Genomic DNA, 21,946 nt, shown 5'->3' with positions numbered 1-21,946 from the left:
GGTTGGGGCCGGTTTAGGGACACCGACAGAAGGTACCCGTGGAAGCAGCAACGCACAGGAGAGGCCTGCAGGGTGAATTGCAGTCTGTAACATTTTTAGGAACCTGTTTTCAGCTTATTTCAGTGACACGTCGCTGCTCTGCCTCTCAGTATCTGATGACTTCTAACAGGGATTTGAATTAGCTGTCAGAGCAGAGAACGAGATTAAATCAGAGGTGGTGTTACTGGGCCATCGCCGCTATAAAAGCTATTAGGGACGCAACGATCCTGGCGGTAAAGCAGAAGTGTGAAGAGGAGCTCAGCCTCCCGCAGAGACCTCTTGGAGAGGTCCCTGCTCCCACGGGGCCTTTTGGGGTGACACCTTCATGGTGGCAGCTGGTAGCTCCTCAGAGTGACCTCTGCCAGCACGGGGAAGCGCGCATGGGGTGCATTGGGCTAGAGACACTGCTGGGGTGTGACACTGCTGCCCAGGATGCACGTCCTACATACACCCGTGAGACATCCCTGTGAGGTCTGTGTGGCAGCACAGGTGACATTTACATGGCATGGCACAGCTCAAAGCCATCCTCCCACCCAGCCCGTGCTGCAGGATGAGCCCCAAACCTCCTGCTCCTTGGTTAGCAGCCCAGCCCCGGGCTACCCAGTGAGGTCTGCTTTGAGCCGTACGGCTGGCCAGGGGGAGTCTTGCACTTCTAATCCCTCGAGTACAATTTGCTTTTGGTAATCATACAGTAATTCTGAATCCTGTTCCTAGAGGAAAACAGAGCAAAAGGAAGCTCAGAAGCAGCGAGTATTAAAGTCTCATTTGGCATCGCTGGTAAAGTGTTGTGCTTGCTCTGCAATAACGCCTTCAACAGGTGACCTTACCCCCTTTATGTCCCTGGGGAGGTTTAAAGAAAAAACAATGTCAGAGGTCTCAGAGCCAAAAATCAAAGTTTAATGTCCATATAACAGTGCCTACCGTCCCCCAGTGTTTACGGGGGCTGCCCCGGGGGCTGTGTTACATCCAGCAGCCAGGGCACCCTGCCCATCTCTCTGCTCTGCTCGGCCCCCCCTCACCTCACAAAACGCCTTGCTCCTGAGCACCTGGCATTCACACCAGGCTAGCAGCGAAGATGCAGTGTCAGTGATTCCTTCACATTGCTGTCACGGGGAGGCACGCCCGCTGTATTCCTCGGATTGTGGTTGTGATGATGGTCAAAATATGCCATCCATAGCTTTCCGTCAGCAAGCACAAAGCATTTATATGTAGCAGTGCTCGCAAAAAGTGCTGAAAAGTGGCCGTATTATTTCTAATTCCTTTCAGAATGACACGTTATTACAGGGGTATTAGCTGAGGTTTCCCGTTTTCCTAGTTCTTCTGATTTAGGAAAGCAATGTAAAGATTCCCAGACACTGCACATGAATAATTTAGGTATCACTCAATTCATCTTTGAAACACTTCACGATTCTACCAGGATCATGCAAATGCTGAAACTACCTTGACACATCGCATCACAAACGTAAATGAGTAAATTTATAGTTAAAAGACAGGTTAATGCCCAATAAATCTCAGAATATGGATCGGTAAGTCTGAGAGCTGCACACCCTGAGTATGTATGAGATGCAAACTTTTCATGACTGATAGGGTGAGAGGCTGTAGTACAAGGTTGGGAGACATCCTATTACTGCTGATTTAGGCTAAGAATCCAATGGAAACTGCTTAACGCCGGGCACTTTAAAAATCAGAGGATGTCGTCGGGAGTTTAAGTAAAGATTTAGAGCCCACATTTACTTTCCTGTCTCTGGAGGTGTTGACATTTATGAATAAGGATTTTGAAGTGAAAGTGTGTCATTTGCAGGAGGGCATATCAAAGGAGGGTCCTGAGTCAAGGAGAAGCCATAAAGTCAAGAGTAAGTCCAGGGTGGATGGAAGCATTCACTCATACGGAAGCTTTTTAAGAGACAATTTCTCATGAGAAATGAGAACAGGAAGGGAATAGGAAGGGAATTCACATGGAGGCAGGCTGGCTGTATTCGATTTGAGCCACATATCCTGGTAGCATCAGGATCACAGATATTTAGAGCTACGAATCTGGGTTGGCAAACCATTTTTTTTGTTTCAACTCTTCTGTTGTGATACATGAAGATTTCCCAGTGAAACGCAGCTCACAGAAGCCTTCAGAACAGATTTGGTTTTATATCAATAGAGTGCTCTAATTCAGTGGAAGAGGATGCAATTGAAACGTCTCCTTGGCTTTGCACCTGGCTGTTATTGCTTGAACTCAGAGCAATCCCAGGCTCTCAGAAAATCTGCATGAGGAGAGGTTTGGGGGTGCAGCTGTGTCTGCAAACAAGCGAACCTAGGTGCTTCCACAGCGCCTCCGTGACAGCACAGCAACAGCCCTTTAAATTCACCAGTGCGTCTTATCTGTTATTAATTTTACAATAGGAGGAAATGTTAGAAGTAAAACCCTTGCTTTAAGATTAATGTTTGTGAGCTCAGCGCTAAGTATTATTTACCCATAAATAAAATTATACTGTAGTCATTGAGTCTACAATGGCTGCACGTTACTGCTTCCCCTGCAGCTGCAATGGCTTTCTGCAGAAGCACTCCCACAGTGGGATGGCTGCCTGCTCCTACCAAACGCTCCCCGGGAAGTTACTGGAGATATTTCACTGGAAGGACCGCAGAATTAGTTTTGACTAGTTATTTCTGAGGAAACATAGGTGGAAACTTTTATTCTGGGGAGGTGTCCTCTGCAACCTCAATCCATGCTCCTGTGGGGCAGGAGCAGCACGCCTCTGGCTGCTGCAGAGACATCCCAGAAAACCCAGCACTGCCACTGACCCCAGCACCTCAGCTCCCAGAAAACACATTTCTTTGGCCTTGCCACCTTTGCTGTAAGTACTATTTAAGTATAAAAGCTACAAACCTATTTTTTAACATTTTCAGATCTTAAACATACACCCAGAACCTGACACCAGCTCCCTACACGTCTGTAGTGTTGACTTTGTACCTAAACTGCTCTAAGTGAATCTCTGCACGCCTGAAATTGTTTTTCAAATACAATTTGACTACGTCTGCAGCTGAGAAGATAGGGCTGCCAATGCTTGCACAGACTGTTGAAGGATTTCTCTTTAAATAACAGCTTTTCCAGATCTCAGCAGCATAAGTAAACATATGCTTTTAACAGCGCTCACCTGCGGCAGCACCTGCGTGCCGCAGACCGAAACTCTCAGCCATGGGTTTGCAAGGACAGCAGCACAGTGACCAAGCCCCCATCCTGCAGGAGGCCCAGGGGCCGAGGCTGGGGCCAGGAGCAGAGGCAGCAGAGGCTGTGGGTGCGGGATGCTCAGCCACGACCATGTGTGGGGCCCCAGCATAACCCCAGCAATGGCCTGGGCAGAGGAAAGGGCACGCCACAGACCTCCGTCCTCACCAGGTTTAGCTGTGCAGCCACCCAGCAACGGGAGGAAAAGTCCTCCGTGTTACAGTGGTCCGGGGCTGAGACACAGCAACAAGGATAAACAGATATCTGGCAAGAAAAAATAGCACATCATTTTCCTTATCGCTTCAGAAAGTGTCAGCTGAAATGAAAACATGCCCTTTGCAGGAACCACGGACCTTTCCGTCTTTTTTTAACTGAGCAAGCATCTGCTTTGACAATGAAGGGAGAATAATGGACCGAGAAACCATACGTGTTTATTTTTCCCGTTTGTTCATTTGAAGGCAGAAAATAGATGGATGAAGAGTCCTTCTCCCAGTCTGTTTAAAAGCCCTGCCCACCCCTTCATCAGTTAACGCAGCTATCAGCAATGTTTTCTTCCATTCCGCGAAGGGAAACAGGCTCCTCCCTTACAGCCCCGGGAACACAAAGAACCTGTATTTTAATGGAATTTGTATAAAATGACATTTTTTTCCCCTGAAGAGTTCAAAGTTTTCAGCCCACTCCTGCTGTGTTTTTGTTGGCTATAACATTTGGGTTTCCATATTGACGGCAGCGGAGACTGAAGACACTGACAAACCTCCTCCTTCCTCACTTGGTACAGCATGCCACGAGGCGTTTGGGTATCTCCTGAGAGGAAAATCCCGAGGAAGGCATTGTGTGGGCATCAATCTCAACCTGTGGTTTCCTTCCCTTCCAGAAGGAACACGCCAAAGCCCAGCACCACGAGATCTTCAAGCTTTGTATTGCATTCAGTCCATTCACCACTGAGGCCTGTTCCTTTTGACAGAGAATAAATGTGGCATATTAAAAGATAACATTTCAGATTTTCCAAGACTACTACTTCATGGTCAGGAGCTGACATCGGTCAGCAAACCCTGTTGTTCCCAGTGCCTGCCCTTACACCACCTGTGGTCGGGGAGGATTGATTTTCAGGGCAGAAGCCACAGACAGGACTGTGGGGTGGGGTCAGACCATGAAAACGCTGCAGTGACCGGCTGTGGGCAGGACAACGAGGCACAGAAGACTTTTTCCAGTCTCTGCCAGGCAAACTGGCATCCGTCCCCAGCTGTCTGCACCAAGCCTGCAGTGTCCAGGCGAAGGTGGGCTGTGCTGGGGAGGATGGACAAGAGCTTTTGGTGCTGCAGCTCTCTGGAGAACAGATGCGCGGTAGATCCAGGGCTGCTTTGCATACACTTTCCTGCCCCCTCCTTGTCTCTTAATGATTTTCTTCCTCGCAGCACTTGTTTCTATTTTCTGCCTAGAAGTTCTGCTTGGCCCACAAGCAAAACTCAAATCCGTGACATGGGAAGACAGATTTACCTCCCAGCCATGCTGAAACAAACGGGGACTCTCTTTTAACTTTGCATCTGCTTGCCTTATTATTTCTATGATGTTCGTGTAGAGATAGCAGTAAATCTACTTTAGCAGTGACTCGCTATATCTATGAAGTTTATAAATCACTTAAGGAACAGCCCTATCCTGCATTATTAAAGATATGTTTTTATACTTTATTTCTGAGCCACGGATAAACTCCGGCAGGCAGCTATGAGCCATGCATCTTGTTTGTCCAATATAAGAGTTTCTGGTAAGCAAAGAAAAAATGGTATTAAAATATCCTCTTGAGAAATGCTATGCAATATGAAGATGGAGTAGCAGATAACACAGCCGGCTAAAATATTTTCTTGATATGACCTTTGGAAGCAGGAGATAAAGTCACCGATGGGTGAATCCTCCCCTCCCCTCTGCTGCTTCTCCCGCTAAAGTCACAGGAAGGATTCATGCACAAGGCTGCAAACTGCAGAGCAATCCCCCAAAGGAATCATTCAGACCCGCAGAGTCTCTTCAGCGGAAACCTTGCAAGCCTATTGACGCCGCATTGTCATAAAATCTAATTCAGCAGAAGTCAGAGGAAAAAAGAAATCTGTATCCCTTAAAGCGTGCCGGTCTTTAGAGGGGATGAATGGTCACTGTCAGGAGCTGGGGCCAGCAGAGCCGGCTGCTTGGGGAGCGCAGGAGGCTCACCACAGCGCTCAGCCCAGCAGAAATGGGAGGGAGGGAAGGGACCGGGTCACCTCCCCAGCACCGGGACCCATCCAGCCTCTTCTCCCCGCAGCATCAGTACCAGGACCTGCCCCGGTAGCTGAGGTCCCGTGTTCCTACGGGGCAGCACAAGTGTGAACTGAGGCAGTTTTGGTGTGAGCTGCTCCCTGGTGGCTCTGCTGCTCTCCCCCGGCCCACGGTACAGCTGCCTGCCTGTGAGGGGCAATTTGTGGAGCGGTCTGTCCCTGCTTCCCACCGATGGCACACACCTGAGCAAGCGCGTCTGGTCTGCAAACACCAGCTCTCCTTATCGTGACAAGGACTGGAGAGCTGAGGAGAGAGAAAAAATCTGTTTCCACTTTGTGCTTTCAACACCATTTTGTGTAGCATCGTGTTTCCTCTCTGCACTCATTCACTCCATCTCCCCAGCACGGGTAACACAACAAAAAGGGAAAAGAAAATCACTTTTAGCTGTCAGCAAATAGCTATAAAACCACCAGAGCTGGCAGCGGCACAAAGGGCCAAGTTAATGCCTTTAAATTATCATTAGCTCACTTTTATAGCACAGATAGCCAGGCAGGCACCTGGCCAAGCTGCCCCACGAGCTGGCAGTGAGTGCCGTGAGCCGTGGCACAGGGCAAGCAGGGTTACCCTGCCCAGATTCCCCATGGCTGTGCCAGCAATGGTTAGCTGGGAAGTCTGAAGATCTGTTTTTTTCTCCCATGATGGTGTTTAATGCGTCTCGTGCTATGGGGTTCGCTCAGGCTCAGAAACGAAACCACTGCTTGGATTTTAGCTATGCTGCACAGCACCCAAATTAAACTCGTTACTCCATTTATTCAGTGTTACCTTAATTCTTCATTACTGCAGCCCATTCTGCCGCCCCATCCCTCACTCTCCCGTGACAGCAGAAGGAACCATTCAGCCTGCCACACGCAAGGATGGCTCCCAGCAGCAGCGCTTAGCGGCTCTGTCTTTGCCCATATGCCCAAAGACTTGCTCAAAAACTGAATTTTTGAGTGATTTATGACCGTTCTTACTGTGATACAGATGGCTTATTGATCCATTTAATCTAAGTACCTGTGGTTTTGCAGAGGAAAATACTACACTTCTCTGTGCTGCTCATTTACGTACTCTTTTCCTAGAGTGAGGATGCGCTTCCTATTATCTTAATTGACTGACTTTTAGCAAGTTTCGGTCTCGCTAGAACAGAACTAATTTCCCAAAGCCCAGCCGTGGAGAGGTGCCATGTTCCAGGATGGGAAAAAAACCCTGCAAATCGCAGCAGGGCTCCAAGGGTCCCACCACAACCACCCCCAAGGTGCTACTTGCACAGCGCTGCTCCTTTGGCTGCTTTTTGAACAAGAAGATGACATCTGATGAAGTGAACCAGCCTGAGCTTTTCCCCACCTTTCTCCTTCCCACAGATCTCCAGCCGAGGCTTTCAGACCAGTTGCAGTCTTAGAGCGGTCCCAGAAGGGACTTCTGCAAGACCAAATCCTCCTCCGGGACGTGCTGTTGCAAGCAGGGTCCAGACAAGACCTGTAAAAGCAAAACTCTTCATATGCAAAAAGCAACTCAATGAGCTGTCAGTTTTGGCAGTGCAAAGCCATTACCCTCTCACAAAGATTTAGAAGAAGATTTTGTTGAAAAGCACATAAATAAATGTCTACCTGCCAGGAAATAAGAGGGTTTGTGTGGAGCTCACCAAAGAGAAAAAGCCAGCAAATTATTGTTTCAATATCTGGAGCGATTCTACGTGGCTCCTGGATGCAGACAATACTTGTGAAAAATGCTTCCCCCCCCCGCTGCCTTTGTTCAGCTCGAAGTTTGTTCGTCCTCCTCCTCTCAGGCCAGCTCTCGGCGTCATCCACTTCCTCCGTTCACTGGGGGTGACCTTGGAAGGCACCCAGGAGGACATCTCGCACGCCGCTGCCTATTTGATTTCCAGGCAATGAAAACGGGCGATGCTTTCATTAGGTGCTCTCCACTCCAAGCGAAAGTCGCGGTATTTACATATAAGTTGCCAGTCTCATTATCTCAGAGGATTTTCTCTCTCTACCACTGGAGCCAGCAGAGACGCTTCTGCTGCTGGAGACAGAGCAAAGTCCAAAGGAGATGGTCATGTGTCTTTTAATCTTCATCAGTTTTTTCTAATTATGATGAATTGAAATGAACCTAAACCTCTGCTGTGCCAGAAAGGAGAGCCTGCATTTTCAAAAAAGCTCTCTCTGTAATGAGGAGCAGAGGACAGCCATCCATTTCTGTGAACAGGGTGAAATGAATCAAACCACATTACAGAAATACAAGAAGTGGAAGGCTGGGTCCTTTCTCAAGGAACAATGCTTCTTTCACCTCTAAAGCACGGCGCTAGGCGCATTGGGGTGGTCAGGCACCGAGAGCCCAAAGGCAGGGGTTGCACAGCCCCCTGCTCAGGAGGGAAGCTGCACAGGACCACCTGCAGAACCCTTGGGATGTGCCTCAGCACTTGGTAACAGCACCTGACGTGTGCTACAGGTGCCCCAGGGTCCTTACGACCTGGTGGCACGCAAGTGGTAGCTTTCTTGGGAGGGCTCCTTGGTGTAGCCCACATCTCCAAGGCTTGCTTCCCTTCCCCACCAGGGCCAGCAGAGCTCTGTGCCCGGGGTCCCAAAAGCCAGGGAAGGGGCCTCGGGGAGGGCAGGGACCAGAGGGGTGCCAGGGACATGCAGGCAGCTGGGGAGCAGCGAGGAGCCAGGCGGGGGCTCGGCAGCTCTTCTGCTGCAGGCAGCCCCCCAGGGCAGCAGACCTCACCGGCAGGAGAGGAGGCTTCCCATTGCTGCTTTGAGAAAGTTGAGCAGGGAAATTGCAGCGCTAGCATTAAAAAACAGCCAAACCTGTCATTTCCCACTCAACGGGAATGTTATTCTGCAGATGCTACGTGTAATGAAGGAATGGTGCTGTTCTTGCACAGCTTTCCGCACAGCTTTCCCTTCACCTGCAAGCACTCCGTTTTGCCTGTCACATTCATGCTCTCTCAGCACCGCACAGCCCCTGGCTGGCGTTAGGCAGGGCTGGGGGGAAGCCCCCCACTCCTCAGTGTGTTTCCACCTGCACAGGGCCAGGAAAAAATGGTTTTCCAGCTCCTACCCAAGCCTCCAGTGGAAGAACTGCCCCTTTGGCTTCCTGCCCCTTCCTCGGCTGGGGTCTTCATTGACCTGTCCTGGTGCCCAGCTGGCAACGCTGAGCCTCCCACCAAACAGTCCAGGATAAAAACTTCATTCCCTGTAACTCCCAGAAGAGGGCCAGACTTTCCTTAAATTGTTCCTGATTTACACTGGCATCAGGAAAGAACCACACTTGGAACATTTACATCACAAGAATAAAAACAAAACACTATTCTTATTGTTGTTGTTGTTTATTTTGGTTTTAAGCAGATAAGCATACTTTCGGGAGAGCTTAATCTGTTCTCAGAAGCTATTGACTTCTCTTTTTAATCACTTGCATCAAAAATAGCAATATTACCATCATCCTTGGCAGACAACAAAGGGAGAACAAAACCTCATGGAAGGAGAGAAAGGCAGCCACAGCGAGGGAGCACTTTGGGGATGTAGTGTGAGTTTCTTTCCCCAACCAAATTGCACCCCACTCCCCTGAGCTGCTGCCCCGCAGCTCGTTAGGGGCTCACGCTCACACACCCTCATTGCAGAAACAAAGGGCTAATAAGCCAGCTCACAAACAGGTTCTCTCTAATAAGGAAAATCACCAACAGTTGCTACATACAATGTGAGACTAATTTACTTTTCCTTAATTAATCATCTTCATTTCCTCCCTCTTTAGCCTTAACCAATGAGGTGTAAATTGCAGGGGCAGATGCATTTTCTGGGCTCAGTTCCAAACTAAATGTTCCTCAAAAGACGAGGAGGCACTTAGAGAAGTATTTTGGTGTTTCCCTGGTGTCAGGCACATTCCACTCACCTCCTTCTGGAGGCTTTGGGTACTTTGGGTTATTTCACCCACCTTCTTTCCAGTCTGATAACGGCAGACGTTGCATCCTGAGCCATTACCCAAACCTGGGTTTGGAGCTTTTCATTCTCAGTATGTGCTCCTGCACTGAAGGATTCCTCACAGGGAAGGGTGGAAGGCTTTTTGCCCATTCCCTGTATGTCAACAAGCGCTGAGCCCGTGTTTACAGAGCTGAGCTGTGGGCAAACACACTCTGATTCTGAGGCTACATTTGCAACCCAGATACCTGAGCATGCAAATGAGGAGGCTGCACGTTTTCCCACCCATTACTACGGCAGTGTTCAATCACACAGATAAACTCTAGGTGCATAAAAATGTAGGCACAAGACTAAAAAATCCCCCTAAATGAACCTTTTTAAACGCGTAACAGCTTCATCACTGACATGGATTTTTAATTAGCAAGCCTCGCACTGAGGAAAGTTCAAATATTTTCATTAATTGCAAAAAAATGGGTGCTGTAAAAGCTGTAGAGTGGGGGAAATGTTTGGAGTCTGAGGATTTAAGAGAGGACCACCTTGCTAGAAACACCGTTACATTCAGCACCACCAAACTTGGCATCATATATTTGAATTAAACAGGTATTAATCCACATCTGAAGGACTGGAGCTATCCAGTCAATTTTCAGACTGTAAATGTAGCTTTAGTTAATATAGTAAAAATAAAGCATTTCTCTTTCAACCATAACTCTGATGGTGAAACCTGTTACAAGCAGAGCTTTTTAGTAGCTCCTATACTGTAATTATTCATCAAACTGACAGAATAAAGATCCTTTTTATCCATCTTGTATTTCATCTAAAAACATTTAAGCTATTTGCAAGCAACAGCCTCGCACACAATCTCGGGACATTGCTGATAATACTGGCCATAAATAAAGGCTGGCAATTCTGGCTGGAGGTGAAGACAGTGTCTCCTGCTCGTGCTATACATTATCCGCTCTCCCTGTGTACGGGGTGTGTGCTAATATTAACTAATTCATCTTTTAAATGCATTCCCTGGCCTTGCAGACTGTATGGGCGGGATCCTCCAACCCTGCAACGTGCGGTGCCTGCAGCACCTCGGGGCTGAGCCAAAAGGGGCTGCAGGCACGGAGACTGCTGCTACATGCACATTTGGGGCATGACAGGCACCTCGGGGGGTGAAACCATCCCCTGGGGTTCAGGTCCCTCATCGGCAGCAGGGAGGTGCTGGGTCTTTGCATGGGGACAGTATCCTGGCCTTGCTCTTTGCTCTACCACAGCATCAGCAAATGCATTAGTAACCAAGCAAGGCGTATATTGCTGGTGCTGGGCAGGGAGCACAGAGACCAGCACGGCACAAAGGAGTGCATAGGGTCCCCATCACACCAACACCCATGGGAAGAGAGGCCCCAGGGTGAGCAGCCCAAAAAAGAGAAGAAAACAACAAGCCAAGTCATTCGCCGTCTGCACTGCTTATTTCATGGGCTTGCAGAGCATCTTTATTGCAGACCTTCTGCAATAAAACCACCCTTCCCAGTAATTGTAAGACCAATTAAAACCAAGTGGAGGTTGCCACTTAAGACAAGCTTTGTTTTTATTTACATTATAAAGGCAATTTTAATTTACATTCACTTGGGTTTTAACAGCAGTGGCTTGGACGGTCTGTGGACAGATGCACATGCATTTTGTGGATGTATGTTATAGCCATTATAATTTTCATTCACAAAAAGACCAATGAACTTTAAGCATTTTGATGTAAGGAGACCATGGCAGGCAATCAGCAAATGTTCACATTTTCCTTGTTCACTTCTTAGAACCCACATTAGTCAGCTCCACTCCCATTAGGCAACTCAGACAAAGCACTTTTTGGTAGTCTCAGCCTTCTGTTAAAACTGTGTTATCTGTTTTCCTGAGACATCTGTAGTTTTTTCAAGCAGCTGCAAATCCACTCTGTGTGACAGTATTTCTGCTCTGTGGTCCACAACCCCTGAATTAACTTTTGGTATTGTTCAACTTACATGCACTATTAAAATTGTAACACACATGCTTTCTGGAAGAGCCATCCTTTATTACCACAAGCATTGTGTATTTTAAGAGGTAGTGAGACTATATTGATAGATTTCCCTTGGCATGACTGTGAGCTGACTGTAGCAGTAGTGAATGCAGTTTATCTAAAATTGGTGCCCAAATTTTCATCTTCAGAGTTGCTATAGTAAGGTTTGAATATTGTAATGGAAATCCGGAATCCGGATAAGTTGCTATTAGACCAGCCTTAAGTGTTGGTCTTAAAACAAGCACAAAAATTCCTCAAGACAGGCCAGAAGGGATTTTGAATACCTGACAGAGCCTGGAGCTTCCCAGATAGGATGATGCACGGGATCCACTGATCCAGCCTCCAGCAGCACTCCCTGAGCAGCTTTATGTCTCTCCGCAGCAGTCCCACCCCAGGCCGACACTAAAGGATGCCTTTCGCCCAGACTCCATTAGTGACATCTGTACCAGACAGCTGGAGAATCTAAACAGATAATTACCTCCGCATGCATCACCGTGCATTTGTTATTAAGGTATTGATTAATTGTATTTAAGGAATACTGAATGACATTGAAAACTTCAACGCTGTGCTACCAGCAGTAACCAAAAATAAACTGTAACCCCAACCAAAGCATCAAATCATCCATATGCCTGTTCTTAGCTTGCATGGTGTAGCTCAAGCTGTAGAAATCACTTAAAAAAAAATAAAAATAAAAATGTTGTTTTAATATTGTGGTTTTCTAGCACTGAATTAGAAGTGCTGGAATAGAAGTTTTGTTTTCTGAACTGGAGCACAGCTACAGTGCACAGCCTCTCCATAACACGCACGCTTACCAAGCCCGTGGTTCCCCTGCTGCATGCAGAGCAGGAGCGGTGCCAGCTGACACCGACGGAGGCAAGCACTGCTGCAGCACGCACCGAGGCCCATACTAATGTGAGCATGGGTTTTCCTTCCCTGCTTGCTCATGGGTCGCATGTAGCAGAGAGCACTGGTTAAAGGCATTGCCGCTGTTAGTTTGTATTCATCAGGCTCTCTTGTCTCTGCTGCAGACGGGCAGGAGGTGAAGGAGAAAGGAGAGCTGCCTCTCGCCGACCTGCCTTTTGGCTCCCGCGCCCTGAGCTCTGACCTGCTGCAGAATCATGGCTCTCCAGCAAAATCCTTTCCCCACCACCTCTGAAGAGATGCCAAGAGCTAAAGGGCAGCGAAAGCACCCTCAGCTTAACGCCCGGCCACCTGCCCTTGATTCTGCGGCCGAACTGCTCGCTGCTGGCTGGATGGATGGACAAAAATCCCTTCAGCAGCTCTTTACCAGCCTTACGTTGAAGGCTGCTTGTCTCAGAGTTAATTTACAGCAAAATCACCGTAAACTGTGGTGTGCCAGGGATGAAGAAGGACGTGCAAACGGGCAATGTCGGCAACCTGGGGGGAAGCAGGAAGGAGGCAGGGGCTTTGGCTCACTCCTTGAGGGCAGTCGTTGGTAATGGGCTGGTAACAAAACATGGAACATTCGGGGCTTTCGAATTATTCTGGGTTTTGAATTATTACCGTGCCTGTGCTGAGCAACAGTTCTTTGAAAAAATGCCCTGTTCAGGGAAAGTTCTGCGGTGCACTCTTCAAGGGATTTCATTGTTCCTGAGCCACAAAGCTAGTAGTCGAGATGTAGTAAGTAATACATTTAAGGTATTAGAGTTTAAGAACACTTGTAATGTGGTTTTGCTTCGTGGCACGCTGAATGCCATCTTAATATGTCATGTTCATTAACCCATTGCCAGTAATAATACCTCTGTCTCGATCCTCCTTCTAGGGTGAATTTGCTGAAATTCTTTCCAAAAAGCCATTTATCTCTGTTCAAAATAGAATGCTTAACTGTATCTATTCAAACAAAACCTTTGCAGGGATAAAATTTCATTCAAACCAGAGAGGAGACAGGAATCGGGATGAGCAAAGACTTCAGTGGCATCTCAAGTGGAAGTCACTGGCAGAAAAGCAGGGCTGACCTCTCCCCTTTGGGGAGGCCAGGACCCCGTGCAGGTCAGGCCAGCACCACGCACCCCAACCCCTGCAGCCCCCAGCACAGCCTCGGCACCCACCCTGCAGCAGGGAGCGATCGCGGGGCACGGGCTGCACACGTGTAATGCCCATGGGACCTGCCTGTGCTAACAACAATCCGGGTATCGGCTTCCCTGTTCTATTTTCCCGCCCTCCCTCCTCCATTCGCTGCTGTTATGAGTACCAGAAGGAAGAACTCATTACCCATGCAGGGCCTCGGGGACCATTAGGAATTTCAAACATCTAAAGCAAAGTGAATGAGTCCTTCAGAGCTCCTCTATAAATCGGCGTAACACTATTAATGATTAAACTGCACCGTGGCCTAAATAAATCATAAGATCATAATTCATTTAAATACCGCTTGTCACAGATCAGACTTGGCCAATATTCTGCAGGGTTTGGATGCTCAGCCGGACAGGAGCAGCCTCTCAGGTGCAAATAAATGATGCTACGTGCACGCCGTTAAACCAGCACCAGCCTCCAGCAACCAGAGCATCACGGCCACCTGGACCAGGCTGGTCTGTGCTGCCACTAGAAATGGCAAAACATGGCATTATTGGGCGAGGAGATGAAAACCAAGCAGTTGTCAGAATAATTGTTGTGTTTATTAGGAGAAGGCCAGTCCGTGGCATGCTGGGTGCTGGTTTAGCCACCTGGCTGTGTAGATGTGTTCTACTCTTTTGCCTAAAATGAACATATTCCTGACCCTTTTCTGTCCTACACCAGAGGAGGAATGCATGCCACACGGCAGTGAAACACACAGCGAGGGGTGGATGGGACAGAGCTGGTCCTGAGCCCCCGCAGCCAGACCAGGGGCTGGAGGCAAACACAGATGCAAACGCCTGCAGAGGCAGCGCCTGTGTGGAAACACAGCGGGTCGTGGCCTGGCATCAGCAGCTCAAAACAAATCGTTTAAGATTCAAAAGCAGCTTAGTTCATGGCTCTCCACAGTGCCCAATATTTGCCTTGTGCAGGGAGATGCTTTCAAATGCAATTCAGAGCAGCAAAAAAAATAAGGCAAGTTCCTGAAATCAACAAAAGAGGCTGTTCTCACAGCAATTTGCCATCAAGAGAGAAAGCATGAAATAGCAGAAAATCGTGAGGCAGACTGTTCTCATGAAATTTTCAGCTCAAGAGGTTCAGAGCGAGTGGATAACTATGTGAAATTTGTGGGCCTGGTATGAAAAAAATGAAAGCTTTGGGAAGGAGCTGGTGGAAATATTCCTGCAAAGCTGCTCCTGGCTCAGGCGCGCTTGCTCACAGGTTGTGGGCACCGCAAGAGGCTGGTGGGGACGGGGCTGCTGCAAGCCCTGGGCCAAAGCCTCCCACTCATCTTGCACAGGGATCAGCCCCAAGGGTCTCACCAGTTTGACAGACATCGAGGAAGAATTTCTTATTTAAAGCATGAGCCTAACTTCAGAGAATTAAAAGGTAACTTCTATAGATTTGAAATAAGAGGGAAAAATTTGAAGTGTCATTAAACATCACAGGTAAAACCTGGCCGTGGCTCCTTCCAGACTGAACCCAAAGACTTAAAACCAACAACTTTTAGAGTGATTTACATTTTTTTTTCATTAATAACCTAGAGAGGAGGTAACAGAAGTGTGATTCCTTGATTACTGCTGTTCACGGTTGGAGCTGACACACGCTGAAGCAGGGGCAAACAGGCAGGAATGCGCTCAGGGCCCGACACAGCCCGGCGTGGGTCACCTACAGGGCTGGGCCTGCAGCACACAAAGCACGAGGTGAATACACCTGGTTGCATAAACCACCTGTGTTAGTAATGATTAAAGGCAGCACCTGCGGGATGGCAGCTCGATAGTGGACACAAGAAGTCCTAAAGAGAGCTGGGCTCTGGGTGCCACCAGCACAGCTGCCACGGTTGGTGTGCTTGGTGGGAAGGCTCCGCACACCCTCTGCCTCCCTCCTGCTTGGGCACTTTGACCTGCACACATCCCAGACACACACAAAGAAAAGAAAAAAAAAAAAAAAAAAAACCAGAAATTTTCCAATTTTAAAGGATAATCTCCTGTCGGGAAGAGAACAGCAAGCACAGTGAATAATTTAAAAGCTTTAGGGATACAAAGATTTACTATATTTCCCAAAAAGCCAGGAGCTTTGATTAATGGTTAAAAATAGAATGTATGGACAGAATTAAGTTGTAAAAGATTCCCCCAAATATTCATTTTTATGCAGCTAATGTATTTTGAAATGTTTTCTTTGGATGAAACAACCTGCCTGTCTCATTTTTCCTATTAAAATAGATTGATCATAATTCATTTTTGAATAAACTCATTTGGAATTAATTTCAGAATTCAGGACAAAAATTGGGAAACCAGCAGGGTTACAGCGTTTTAAAATCTTGCACGTTAGAAATGGAAGTTCATTAGCCATAGGAGTCTCTTCTCATGGATTTGGCCTCACAAAAGCCCCACCACAGCACTGAATTTCCCACTGAGCAAAGGGAGGTCAGCGTGGAGGGCACTGGCTGGAGCCACCACCAACAGCACGAGAAAGACAGTCAGATATAGGGACTTGAGCACCTTAAACTCTAAGCTAAAGTAAAATAGGCAAAACCAAAACCACAACCTCTATTTAAATCTATTACGCAGCTAAAGGCTTCTACAAAAGTTGTCATTTTTTCTTTTTTCAGAACTTTTATGTTATGAGCTACCAATCTGCTTTCAGTTGCGCGGTATTTTTCCAAACAAAACCAGCTCTGAACACTTCAGCATGTTTTCTCACTAGCAATGCTCTGTTTATATCCAATATCAGTCTGCAACAACGGGTTCTTGTCAACGCCTTTTGCCAAATACAAATAATCTGTAACACACAATTAACTTTCCATGGCTGTGTGTGCAGGGACTGTCAGATCCTGTCCAAATGTTGCTTTTCAGCCACATTGGCACAACTGCAGCTGACCAAGCTGAGGACGCTAAGGGGGTCAGTAGGGGCACATCTCTCACCTGAGCCAGCCCAGCCCAGCCCTACGGGGCTCGGATCCTGCTGCTGCAGAGCCCCTTCTTCAGCAGGTCAGCAGTGAGTGGCTCTGTGGTGCTAACGAAAAACAAGCTCGTCTCACTTCAGGTGTGTGGACACTACTGACGTGTCCTTAAAGGCACTATGATGTGAAATAGAAAAACGCTTCTTGTGTAGTTTTGCATTTGCTGTTTGTCTGACTTGATTAGGAACTAGGCATGAGGGTACTTGGAAAAAATCCTCTCAATAAGTAACCCCCTTTTTTGTTCAAAGGTTAAAAAATGGCCAGACTGCAAAATCCCATTGTGTTCTGCTTAAACCACCAGACAAATCAAACATGGGGAAAAATAAATAAATAAATAAATAAATTAATTAAAAGTTGCAGGCAGAAGAGACCGGCAGGCATCTGTGAAAAACAGGAGCTCAGGTGAGTGACAACAGGCATGTGTCACTGCCCCAAAGCACGGCTCTGCCCAGCCACCCTCTGCACTGAGCAAACACAGACTGCACACCAACAGATCCAAGAGCCTCTGCCTTCGGACTAGGGCATGCAGGACAGGCTTCATTGGAGAGCAGCGCCCATCCTCAGGTGCCATCTGACCGAGGCAAAGTGCAAACGCACACCTGAGAGGGGTGATGTGTGTAGCTCCTGCAGTTCAAGGAGCGATGCCACAAGCATAGCACTTCCAATTTTTCAGCATTTCCTACCCACGCTACAAATTTTTCATTAGTGTTGGCTAGCTGCCAGTTTCCAAGGACTTGCTGTTTTGCAATAATTGGATATGTGATTCTGGAGGTGATAGGACTTAAAATTCATAGGCCTTGCCTAAACACATACCTACATACAGCGTGCTATCTATTGGGGTTTAATCAAAAGAGATAATGCTGCTATTCACTAAGAAAATTGTGTGCGTTATCTTACTCCGGCATGTAGTTGTGTTGCGCTGCCATACTTAAGCAGCATTAAAGAGATGGAGAAAGCTTAACGGAGCTGAACTCCACATCAGGAGATAAACTGGGTGTCTTCTTGTCAGAGTCCTGGCAGGCACAGCGTTTCCTCCAGCTCTGACTCCCTCCCCTCTCCTCTGGGTGCTGGGTTCCTCTCCACGCGGTTGTTGCAGCTCATGTTGCAGCCATGGTATATCCCACAGCACCTATTTCAGTCATGTTTTGGGTGCCCCACCCATCAGTTTGCCCCCATTACAAGTGTCCCACAGTGTGCTGGAGCATCCCTCTTTCCCCCATCCCTGCAGACCAGGCCGGGGCTGCTCTCGCCCTCCCTAGCAGTGCACAGAAGAAATCCTGTGGGTCAGGGAGCTCTAAAACCCCCCAGAGCAAAGCCAACAAACCCAGACCTGGTCAGCCCCTAGCAGAGCTCAGCCACTTATTTGGGTGCAGCAGCAGGAGGCTGACCCCTGCCAGCTCCCCCCGGGCAGCCCAGGTGCTCCATGAGCTGGGGGACCAGCGGCACCTCCTCATCTCCACAGCTGGGCAACAACGTGCAGCTCAGCACAACACATCCATCTACGTGGAAATCTGTCTTCATTAGAGCTAGTGGCAGAGCCTGTAGGCTTCATCCCCTGTTAGACCAAAGGTCTGGTCAGAAATAACCCATGGAGAGCATAACTAACACCTTCCTGCAGAACATTACTGTGCAGCCTACTTTATTCAGCTGGCAACTTTTTTTTTCCTTTTTTTTTTTTTTTTTTTTTTTTTTTAAGACTCCTCAGTGTTTAGCACCACACAGTTCTGCTTTCGTTTCCTCTCACTCCCCACGAACGGGTGACAAGTGATATGGAGCTGTGACAGGCGGGGAAACTTGCTTGTTTTCCACTTCGCAAGGGCTTTGTTTTCATGGATCCACGCTTGCCGAAAGATTTCTGGTTTCAACATTCAGGGCATACACTTAGGAGCTGCAAACTAATATTTGTGATAAATTTTTGTGTACTTTAACAGATTAATCCTGCTTCATCGTGCCTCTCTTATGCATCCTGTGCTATCTCCTGTATCACTGCGGTAAGACAGTGCTGCCTGGAGCTGCCCAAACCACAGCGCTAAGTCCTCAAGCAAAGAGCCAGAGGTCACGGGGAAAATGGCTTAGCACTTTATTAGAGGTTTGGTTTTCAAACCGCTGTCAGCAGGGTGTTCTGCAAAAGGCAGATGGGTGGGTGCTGCTCGGACGGCTGTTTCAGGTATGGCAGTCCCCCCCATAATTCGTCGTCACTCTCTGCTGTCAGTCTCCATGTTACAAAGCTGTAGAATCACAGAAAAACTACTGCTTTTTTAAACTGTTGTATGCCTTTGCTATGAGCAGAGTCTGGCCTCAAGTTGGACAAGTCTCCATCAGAGCCCATGCCACGCCGGGCTGTCCCTCTGCTCATCTAACAAAGCTCCCAAGCTCACAGGCATAGAGTACAAAAGCCCGTCCAAAATTTGTTGTTTAAAGACTAATTCCATAACACTGCTCTCCTGCCCGAGGAAGGTTATAAACTCACGCAGTCTGATTATTATGGGTGCCACTAATTCTTCCCTGGCTGAGCTGTTTAGAATTCAAAATTTATATTCACATATTAAAAGTCCATATGGGCAAGAAAGCTTTTTAAAATCTTTTTTCCTTGGGAATTACCTTTCCCTAAGGGCAGCAAATGGGAACATTCAGGTTGCATTCAGCCTGCAGAGGTCCCATCAAGGTGTGCACAGCCACCGGGATGGGGAGGAGGGAGTCAGACACCGTGTGTCCTTGTGGAGCCGTGAGGGACCCTGTCTGCCTTGCTGCCTTCCGAAGGTTTGGGGACCTTCAGCAGATATTCGAAATCATGTTTATGTGCATAGTGCTGCTTAAAGAAAACCCGTTATTGCACACCTCTCTCAGCTGTTGTGTGCATGCTCATTTCCCTGTCTGTGATCCAAGCAATTGCTGAATAAATGAGAAGCACATCTGTGGGCGGCCTTTCAGGGCAGCACAAGACCATGAAGCTGGTGTTACGTCCAGGGGAGGTCCGGAGGCCCATACGTTGATCTGCTATCAGAGCACTGCTCAGAAAAGCTGCTAACACAGCCTGTTTTCTGCTCAAGTGAGCAAAATATCCTCATAGGAGAAGTTTGTTAGCTTGAAAATAGCAAAATTTTATGCATGATTCAAGCTTCACTTGAAGCTTCACTGAGCTGAAATTGCTTGACCTTTTGATCTTTTTGCAAATAAATGAACAGTCCCAAGGAAGCTTGAAAGTGCTGCACCTCAAAGGAGGGGGACGGGGCTGCTGGAGGAGCTGGGTAATCCAAGCTTTATTTCATTGCAATGGATGGAGACCTGGAAAAATAGAGGTGGCATCACACACTTCATAGGTCTATCCAAAATATATACATACTGTATCAACAAGATATACATATACATAAATTTATATACACAAGTTCAGAAAAGTGTTATCTTTGCAAAGGCTGCCAACCACAGTGGCACCATTAGGGCTTGCTCAGCTAGCTCCCACGGCTCACGTTATTGCCACCCAGGATGCTCTTTCTGCACAATGTTGAGGTCAATATGAAAGCTGAAGATGTATTTAAAGCCCCAAGAGGGAGACAAGTCTTGATGGATAAGCTTTGGAAAGTCTTTGAAAAGATCAGGTGTAGAAAGATGGAGCTATTCTGAACCAAAAAGTACACGAGTGGTGCGGTCACTAAGCGACCTGTCAGAAAAGTGATGGAGACCAGCAGCTTTCTTAGACGGAGTAGCTCCAGCATTCATGCTGAGTGATCGTCTGAACAGGGCATAATTGGTTGGACAGGTCCCAAATGGCAAATCTCATCCATTCTGCAAGGTAGGCAATTCTTAAGAACTGTGTTCAGCTATTAATCAAGACGTGGGGGGAATTTTTAGCCTCCCCATCTACTTTCATAAGCCATCTCACAGGGTGTACACCTGAGTTTGGTGTGATGATGGAGAGGATCGGATCTCTTCTTCCCCTGGGAGTTCAGCTGGAGTGCAAGTGCTGCTGCCCTCCAGGGCCGCCCGCCGGTGTGGAGGGGAGCTCTGCACACCTCTCAAGTTAAATCCTTGCTGTCTCATCATTGGGCTTCTCACCGATCTCCAAAGGGTGCTAACATTTGGGTAGTGCAAACTTTTTTTTCCCCAAAATAAAATTGGAGTGTGAATGCCAGTCACTGCCAGGAGTCAAGCTGTTGGAAAGGCAGGGATTTCCACGTTGCGCTACGAGTTTCACAAAACTGTGAAATCATGAAACAGTACTAATAACCTAATTATTTAAAAGGTAAATTGGAGAAAGATAACCATGCATGAAACCACAACTGTGGAGAACCAGAGCTCTGGCAGCCGGTAAGACAAGCAAGCAGATAACGAAGCAGCACCCCCAGAGCTTCCCACCCATGGGTGCCGAGCAGGAGGGATCTTGCCAAGGAGACGTCTTCCTCCTGATCTGTGTCCTCCTTCGGTGTGTGCCACAAGTGAGGCACAAGGAACGATCCCTAAGCCTTCACAACTCCACTGTTGCTGTGACACAAAGGTAACCAAAAGTTAGTATTATAGAAATTTTCTGTTCTTACAAAACATACATTTTTTTCCTGTTAATCATTTTTTCCTCTCTTTCTCTCAGACATGAAAGGACTGAACAAGCAGTCAATCCAACTAGCTGGATGACAGGACTGAAGGGAAAAACATGATTTACCTGAACTTCATTTAATACAACACACTGTTCTGGATGGAAGCAAAATTTGCTAAAATTTACAACAAACAATTCAGAGAACAGCACAGAAAGTCCAAGAGAAAATGTAACAGCCTAACTTACAGATCTATTTAAGCATCTCTGAATAAATCACGCTTTTAAAAAAGCTTAGAGAACTGTCAATAAAATTTTCAAAAAATATTTTTGACTAAACTCTCAACCGCAGAGCAACATGATTGCTGTGTGTGCCAGGGACTTTCCCGTCCATTAGGAAGCTTATGAGAAGCATCTGTGATATTATAAAAACAGTTTTGAGATGATTTCACTTGATGGAGGAGAGGAGGGCAATGTCATTTTAAAAATATTTCTAAGTTGAGGCACGTGCCTGTGTTCCACAAGTTGTGTTGGCTGAACATTGGCTCCCCTGTTTGTTGAAAAAAAAAAAAATAAGAGAAAAGGAGCAAGAAATGCCAAGGAGAGGTGGGAGCTCTCGGAGCATCCCTCGCACATGGAGCCCTGCTGCGGCCGCCCGTGGCACCAGAGGCTGTTTGCTGCTGAGAGTGCCTACAGCAGGCCAGGCCCAGCCCAACAACTTCAGCTCAGCAGTGCTGAAGGGCTGAGTTTGCTGCTTATTTAAGCACACCGCTGCTTTTCAAAGCTGTACGCACAGCACAGCGATGGGACTTTTAGTCAGCAGCCCAGGAGAGCTGCAGAAATCAAAGAGCCGCACTGGGATACCCATGGAATGTAAGGAGGCTTGAAGTGCAGCAGGAAGCTG

The sequence above is a fragment of the Aythya marila genome (genome assembly GCF_965140915.1).
Source record: "Aythya marila genome assembly, chromosome: 7".
NCBI lineage: Eukaryota > Metazoa > Chordata > Aves > Anseriformes > Anatidae > Aythya > Aythya marila.
The sequence above is the reverse complement of the archived record's forward strand: the minus strand, read 5'-3'. Positions refer to the sequence as shown.